At 38.3% G+C, this 9,154-nt stretch overlaps 1 pseudogene; it reads right to left on the reverse strand.

Annotated features, from left to right (window-relative positions):
- Positions 1-1,596: 1,596 nt before the first annotated feature.
- On the reverse strand, positions 1,597-9,154 carry LOC118842003 (annotated as a pseudogene).

Here is a 9,154-nt window from a genome sequence, read left to right on the forward strand (position 1 = left end):
CCGGGTATAACGCTTTTCCGGGTATATCGCTGGGCGGTGCCGGCTTAGGATGAAGCCCGTCCATATAAGGCAATGTTATAGCTCTCGCCACTGGATTGGCTGCAATAGGTTATATAATGTACGGGGATAGGGGAGGAGTGGGAGTCGAGCAGTCGCCGTGGAAGATGTACCAATAAAGACCGTGAGCGAGATCCTCTGGCGTTCTGTCTGGTGAATTCCGGTCTGGGTGGAGGCCAGGCCGGCCGGTGACGACCGAAGGCTCGGTGTAGGAGCAGAAGAGGTCCCCCGGGGAGGACTGCCCGCGACCCCCGGCCCAGGAAGAGGCCTAGGGGGAACGCGGCAATTAATTTCTGGTTTTGCAGAATGCTTCAGCAGATTATGTATTTTGAGGTAGACAGGTAACATTTATTATATATACACATACAGGATAAATCTGATTTGGATGGGATATCAGGCTATGAGCTTGGATAAGTCAACAGTTCAAACTGTACTAGAAGTAAACTAAACTAGTTTATATAAAGAAGTTGATTTTAAATAGTATGAATTAATAATTTTGTGTTTCAGTTTTAATTGCCTAATTTATGGTCAAATGTATTGAATTGATTTATTCAGCTGTTCTTGTAGCTAAGAATGAAGTTGCATTAACTATTAATTCCTTCCATTTCATGCACACGAAATGTGAAATGGGAAGAAAAAATAAAGGAGGTATAAAAAGAAGCCCAACTATACCTTCAAAAATGAATTCATGAACTCAGCCACCAAAGAAATACATACTGAGAAAGATACAGTTTCTTAAGGGCCAGCATTGCCAATGACACTATGCTGGACCAAACATCCTAGAACCACAGGCTCCTCCTTGATCCTGCCTCAGTCTGTTACCACTGAGGGAGAAAGGTGAATTGTACAAGCTCTGAGGATGATGGCATTAAGGGTATGTTTTAAACTTGGATTTCTCCAGTTCACAACACAACAAAAATTGGGAGCAAGGAGGGAGGGAATTCCCTATTGATATGTTAAAAAATAAAATTGTAATAAAAAGCTTCTAAATCTGCAGGAAGTTAAAGGCAACAACATAAATACAGTCAATCACCACTAAACAGGGATCTGCAGTGGCTTTGGAAGGACTGGATAAAAGCCAAAATATTGAGGCAAACAATGAAATCAAATTCATAAAATATACTGAAATTAATTCTACTTTCCAAGAAATGGGAAGCAAGCAAAAGTAATTTGGTGTCAGGAAAGGGACATTTATATCACTACTATATTTATTAATCTGTCTTGTGAAATCACAGCAAAGAGAGGAATGCTATTCAGCTACATAAAACTGAAGTGTTTTCATAGTCTGTAAACTTAGTGCTGGTCATGTCTTGTTGAGTTGTGAATTCTTTTTTTTTTGTACAAAAAAGTATAAACATTCTCTTTAACTCTGGTTTCCACCTCACCCAAAAGAAAGATTCCGAAGTATGGTGTGCTATGAGATCACTGGTCCTCCAGAACAATTCTACTGGGTCATGTGGCGTGAGTTCGATGCACTGAGAAGGTGCCTAGTGATAGTCTCTGCAAAAAAAACCTCTGTACCAAAAGACACCAAAGTCTTTACAGCAAGTCCATTTGGGATCTGTCATGTAGCAGTAGCGGTGCTTTCTTAAATCTCTGTCTAGTAACACCTGCAAACTTGAGTGTGTGGTCTCTGTCAAGAGTGTCTTCATTGCATAATATATCTAGCTGTTCAGCACTTCTGGGATAATTATCCTCTTCTCGTTTTTCTTCTGATGTTTCTTTATTGGAACTATCATCTGCTTTTGTTTCACCATTCCGATGTGAGTTTTAAGTGCTGCTTGGCAGAGCAAGTTTGCCCTTTGATGTCTCCTGGCACTTCCATGCTTAATTTGTGATAGAATTCCCTCTGTTTCCTCATCTCCCCTTCGTGAAGGCCTGGTACCAATTTGTAAACAATGTCTTGCATTTTCTTGTCATGACCAATGTATTGCAGCAGATGACTCTGATGAATAACAATTCTACACGTAGGACAAGTGTTATTTTATCACAAATACCTTGGCCAGGTAACTTCTACAGAAGGTATGCAAACACTCCGTTACAATGGTAGCATCAATCCATTGCACAGCGGCATGTGATATGGGCATTTACGTCCCAAAGCTTAATCTTTCTGGTTAGTATCTTTGGTGTCTCTTCTAGATGTTTTCTTTGTCTTCAGTTTGTCTTCTCGTTGGTTTTTTTTATGCTATTGGCTTTACTCTGTTATCCCGGGGGGTCTGTCTTAGTTTGTATTCTGGATCTTCACCCTCGCTCCTGTCCTCTGTAGCCTTGTTTATTTTCCATTTTCTAAGAGACAGACAGGAATCTCATGCTACATTTTGGAAACTTTAAAAACTAATCTTCGTTTTACTTGTAAAAATATTTATGACGGTGTGCCACGTCGCTCAGCCTTGTGCAGCTCCACAAGCTACGAGTCGCCGATCCTCGGGGATAGCCGGGAGGGGAAGAAGGGGAGGTGGGGCGTTCCCTCCGGGTCCCCCGAAAAGGAAGGAAAAAAAATCCGTCCAGAGTTTCAAACAAAGAGGCGGAAATGGCCGAGCCCAGCCGAGCTAGGAGTCGGAGGCGCCACGCTCCGAGCTGGCGCGCTGCGCCAGCCCAGCATCCGGGGTTCCCTCGCTGGTCGGCTAGCAGGGAGGAGGACAAAGCAGAAGGCACTGAGGAGGGCCGGCCGCGGGCTAGGGGCGAGGGCAGCAACAATTAAGGTTAATTGACCCATAGGGTCCTTCTAGTATTTAAATTTCCTTAACTGTAAAATGGGTTTAACAATATTTGTGACATCTCCTTAACAAGGTTGTTTTGAGAATCAAATAAAATATAAAATATTTTGCAAATTTTAAAAAGTGAAATTCATATAAACATTATTATCACTCCTCTCCAAATCCCCTTTGCAAAGTACATATTTAGCACTTGCTAGTTAATTGTACTTAATAAATAATTAGTAAAAGAAAAACAGCCAAGATTTCTTCATTACTTGTGTGGTATCACAACTTTTAATTTTTTGTTGGCATATTACATAGCACTAAGATACAATATTTAAGTTGCATTTCAAACTCCTATTTACTAAATGCAGCTTGAAATCAAATTATTTTTTTAAAGTGAATGTTGGCTTAAAATTATGGTGTATTTTTTTACATTAGCTTTGACAACTCAAAGAAATATAGTTCTACTTCATTTTGGCTGAGCTTCAGTGTCATGTAGTTTCATGTTCTCCAGGTTTCTTATGGAGCTAACATTCTCTCATACAACTTATAAGTTGATTTCAGTCTTACGATATAAAGCAGAAATGAGTGGGATATTAGACAATGGAGCTGAGTTAGATTAAAACAAAAATCTGATCCACGTTATTACATGTTATTATGGAAAGTTAGTATGCCCTGACAGCAGTATGACAAATATTTCCAGATGTCCAACTTTTGGACAAACCAAGGTAAACTGAACCAAGTTTAGTCTTATCTATATTCACTTGAGTTTGGGTAAAGCCCTACATCATCTGTCATGTTGATGGAATCCTAATAAAGCTGCCCCCAGCCCCAACATTCTAACTTCCTTATGGGCCCCAGTGAACAGCAGGCATGTCCTGATTTAGCCACACAATCTGGCTTTAACCATACCACAGGCCCCCAGATTCAATGTACTCACTGCCCCTAGATTCAGTTCACACATTTGAATAGGTGTGTTTTTATACTCAACCACAATGACATCAAATGAAACAAACCCTCCTGCCTTTTTAATATTCATCAATACACTATAAATTTACCTGTGTTGTCTTACTAAGTTGCTGGTTCCTCTTGGAACCTAGCCCACTTCTGAGGGACATCAATCCATATAGCTAAAAAATGCTTGTTTCTATCATCTGACAACATATTTTCTGGTATCACTGAAGACAAGATGGAGATATATGGGTTGGATTAAAAGTATACATGATTAATGCAAGTTTGAAAAATGTGAAATTCAATTTAGTATGAATTATAAAATTATACCAAGTCACATTTTATATGAGCCAAAATTCAATTAATGTGACATATGTGAACTAGCTGAGTTTAAATATACTACATTGTAAGTTTGCACTTGTTCACGATTGAACATCATCATGTGTGGTTGTAATGTGCTTCTGCGTACCATATTACCAACAGTTGTATTAATTTTTTTAAAGAGTTCTTGACAAGGAGAACATACTTTAGATGGAAATATTGCCAGTGCAAATAAGAGGTTTGTTACTACATTAGAAACAAAATTTGATGTGATTGAATGGCACAAACGTGGTCAGTATAACTCTAAATTGGACAAAATGTCATAATGTAAGCCAACAGCAAAAAATATAATAAAACACATAGGCAAAAGAAACAAAAGAGGCAAAGTTTTTTTGTGGTTTGCAAATAATTATATGGAATAGAAATGTTCCATAATTATATGGAACAGAAAAAAGCACTTTTTAGCTATACAAATTGAAGACTGCAATAAAAGATGCATTCCTTTTAGTAGAGCAGCCATCGAGGCAAAAGCTTTGAGTTTATTTAAGGCAGTGAAAGAAAATGTAAATGAAATGGATAGTGAAGAAACTTAGTATAATCATTGGTTGGTTCCACAGCTTTAAAATTGAATTCAACTGCAGAATGTTAAAAATTACCAGAGAGGTCATCAGTGTAGATAAGGATGCCTTAACTATAAATCTTCATGTTTTGAAGAAAATACTTAAAGGTGGTGAACATGACAATCAATACATTTTTAATGTGGATTGAAACAGGCTCAATCTGGAAAAGAAGGCCTTATAAAACTTCTATTTTGAACAAATAAAAGACTCAACCTGGACTTAAAGTGTCTAAGGATCATATAACACTTTTATTGGGAGGTAATGCAAAAGGGGATTTTTATTTTTTTATTTCTAAGTTTTTTTAATATTTAATTTATTTATTTTCAGTTTTCAACATTCATTACCATAAGTTTTAAATTTTCTCCCCCTCCCTCCCCATGACAACATGCAATCCGACAGGGGCTCTACACATATATTCCTACTAAACACATTTCACATTAGTCATGTTGGATACAAGAATTATAAAGAATGGGAGAAACTATGAAAAAGAAAAGAAAACAAAACAAAAGAGAAAAGAGTCTGCTTCACTCCGCATTCTGACTCCATAGTTCTTTCTTTGGATGTGGATGGCATTTTCCGTCATGAGTCCTTTGTAAAAGTTTAGGTCCTTGCATTGCTGAGAAGGGCTAAGTCTATCAGAATCAGTTCTCACACACTATGGTTATTCTGGTTCTGCTCACTTTACTCAGCATCAGTTCATATGTCTTTCCAGATTTTCCCGAAGTCTGCCTGTTCATCATTTCTTTTTTTTTTCTCTTAATTATTTTATTATTTAATATTTTCGTTTTCAACATTGATTTCCACAACATTTTGAGTTACAAATTTTCTCCCCATTTCTACTCTCGCCCCCACTACAAGATGACATTATTCTGATTGCCCTGTTCCCTTCTGTCACCCCACTCCCCCCCATCCCCTTTCCCCTTACCTTCTTATAGGGCAGGATACATTTCTATACCCCATTCCCTATAGGGTTATTTCTCAGTTGCATGCAAAAACAACTTTTTTTTTGAGTATCTGCCTTTAAAACTCTGAGTTTCAAATTCTCTCCCCTCTTCCCTTCCTATCCACCCTCCCTAAGATTAAGGCAAGCAATTCAACATAGGCCACACATGTATCATTATGTAAAACACTTTCGCAATACTCATGTTGTGAAAGACTCCATTTCCTTCCATCCTACCCTGTCTGCCTTTATTCAGTTTTCTCCCTTGACCCTGTCCCTTTTCAAAAGTGTTTGGTTTTGATTACCTCCTCCCCCTATCTGCCCTCCCTTCTACCATCCCCCATTTTTTATTCCCTTCCCCCTACTTTCCTGTGGGGTAAGATCGAGTGTGTATGTTATTCCCTCCTCAAGTCAAATACTATGAGAGCAAGATTCACTCATTCCCTTTCACCTGCCCCCTCTTCCCTTCCAACAGAACTGCTTTTTCTTGCCACTTTCATGTGTTAATTTACCCCATTCTATCTCTGCCTCTCTCAATATATTCTTCTCTCATCTCTTAATTTATATTTTTATATATCATCCCTTCATATTCAACTCACCCTGTTCCCTCTGTCTATATATATGTATATTCCCTTCAACTACCCTAATAATGAGAAAGGTCTCATGAATTGCACAGATCATCTTTCCATGTAAGAATGTAAACAAAACAGTTCAACTTTAGTCACTAATGATTTCTCTTTCTTGTTTACCTTTTCATGCTTCTCTTGATTCTTCTGTTTGAAAGTCAAATTCTCTATTCAGCTCTGGTCTTTTCGCTGAGAAGGCTTGAAAGTCCTCTATTTTATTGGAAATCCATATTTTGCCTCGGAGCATTTTACTCAGTTTGGCTGGGTAAGTGATTCTTGGTTTTAACCCTAGCTCCTTTGACCTCCACAATATCATATTCCAAGCCCTTGGGTCCCTTAATGTAGAAGGTGCTAGATCTTTTGTTGTCCTGATTGTGTTTCCACAATAGTCAAATTGTTTCTTTCTGGCTATTTGCAGTATTTTCTCCTTGACCTGGGAACTCTGGAATTTGGCTATAATTTTCCTAGGAGTTTTCTTTCTGGAATCTTTTTCAGGAGGTGATCTGTGTATTCTTTCAATTTCTGTTTTACCCTCTGGCTCTAAAATATCAAGGCAGTTCTCCTTGATAATTTCTTGAAAGTTGATGTCTAGGTTCTTTTTTTGATCATGGCTTTCAGGTAGTCCCATAATTTTTAAATTATCTTTCCTGGATCTATTCTCCAGGTCAGTGGTTTTTCCAATGAGATGTTTTATAATATCTTGATTTCTCATAAAGTCACTAGCTTCCACTTGCTCCAATCTAATTTTTAAGGTGGTATTTTCTTCAGTGGTCTTTTGGACCTCCTTTTCCAGTTGGCTAATGCTGCCTTTTAAGGCATTCTTCTCCTCATTGGCTTTTTGGAGCTCTTTTGCCATTTGGGTTAGTCTATTTTTTAAGGTGTTATTTTCTTCAGTATTTTTTTGGGTCTCCTTTATCCAGTCATTGACTTGTTTTTCACGGTTTTCTTGCATCACTCTCATTTCTCTTCCCAATTTTTCCTCTACTTCTCTTATTTGCTTTTCCAAATCCTTTTTGAGCTCTTCCATGGCGTGAGACCAGTTCATGTTTTTCTTGGAGGCTTTTGATGTAGGCTCTTTGACTTTGTTGACTTCTTCTGGGTGTATGTTTTGATCTTCTTTGTCACCAAAAAAAGATTCTAGAGTCTGAGTATCTGTCTGAATCTGTGTCCTTTTTTAACTGCCTGGTCATGTTCCCAGCCAACTACTTGACCCCCAAGCTTCTTGTCAGGGTATGTTTGCTTGTAGAGAGTGCTTTGCCCCAAGACCCAGGGGCTGTGCTGCTGTTTTCAGAGCTACCTCTACTCCATTGTCACCACAAGCTCTGCCACAGCAGTGCTCCTCCTCCCCAAGAACTGCCAACCAGGATCACAACCCAGATCCAAGCAGGGCAAAGCAAGCCCCGAACTCCCTCTCTGGTCTGCTGCTTGATTCCTCCTACGTAAGCCAGTGACTCCGGAAGCAGCTGACACTGGAGCTCCACCACCACACCATCTATGCCACCCCCAGGGCTAGGGCCGGACTGCTCGCTAACCCAATCCAGCAGTTTACCCACTAACCTGCTCCATGGTCTTTGAAATCAGTGGGTTGAAAAGTCTGGCAACCAGCACAGGTCAATGATCCATGACCCTAAGCCCTGCTCCGGGCCTACTCCTGGTCTGGTCTGTCCTGGCATGGCCCACACTGGGCTATACTCCACTCCTAGCACCTTGAGATAGACCCTTCCCTGTAACCATCCAGGCCATCCTGGGCTGGAGACCTGCTTCCCTCTGCCACTGTGTGGGTTCTGCAATTCTAGAATTTGTTCAGAGCCATTTTTGCAGGTGTTTGGAGGGATTTGGGGGAGAGCTTAAGCAAGTCCCTGCTTTCCAGTTGCCATCTTGGCTCCCCCCCAAAAAGGAGATTTTAAAATGGAAACCAATGCTTATTTACGAGTCTTGAAATCCTCCTGCTCTGAGAAACTAAAACTATCTAATGTTTTTAGTTAAATAAGAAAGCATGAGTAACTAGAACTATTTTTGAAGAGTAATTTTCAAGTTATTTTAGCACAGCTGTTGAAAAATATTTCAAGGACAATAATACAGCATTTAAAGCATTAACTATTTTAGATAATACTCAAGGACATACAACTATACGTGGTTTACCATATAAAAATTTAAGCATGCAAATTCACCAAGATGTGGATAACGTTTTCTGAACCTACTAGCATATGAAGGTTTAAAAAAAAAGACAGTTCAGTTTATGCAAAAATATTTTGGAGTAATTATGTTTTCATCATGACATCAGTATAGACATATTTAAGTATGATAGTAATTTTTAAACTTTGCTTTCTATAACTACTTTATTACTTTATAATAAATGATTCGGAAATACATTTTCCTGATCCTTTGCCATTATGTTGCATTAATAAAAAGATAAAAACCTTATTTTTAATAATTTTCATTGCACATTTCCATTAGACTAAAAAAATTACCATATTTTATACATACAGTGACTTCTCACCTTTGTAATGTTCTTGGAAAATGGAGCAAAAGCAAAAAACCCAAAAGTTGATACACTGAACATGTGGGCAATAGAGGGTTAGGTTCCCATGACCATAAAAAACTGTAATCTTTCACTAGAGATTACTGAAAATACACTTTCCTACATACAATTCTTTATAACAAAATATTAATTCTGATGATACGCACTTTTTCTAACACAGTAACCATGAAATATCCCATAAAATGCAGTATACAAAATACAATTGGTAAGATTTTTTCTTGCTAGTAATTCAGTAGAATTCTGTGACCTTTTGTGCTCACAGCTCAATAAAAAAACATTGATTTCAGATGTTATTCACTTTTCATAACACATAAAATCTACAGAAACATAAATACTATGTAGCAAATGAAAATTCTTAAAATTAAAAATTTTTTAACCTGAATCTTACCTTCCACCAT

This window comes from Trichosurus vulpecula, chromosome 3, assembly GCF_011100635.1.
Source record: "Trichosurus vulpecula isolate mTriVul1 chromosome 3, mTriVul1.pri, whole genome shotgun sequence".
Classification (NCBI taxonomy): domain Eukaryota; kingdom Metazoa; phylum Chordata; class Mammalia; order Diprotodontia; family Phalangeridae; genus Trichosurus; species Trichosurus vulpecula.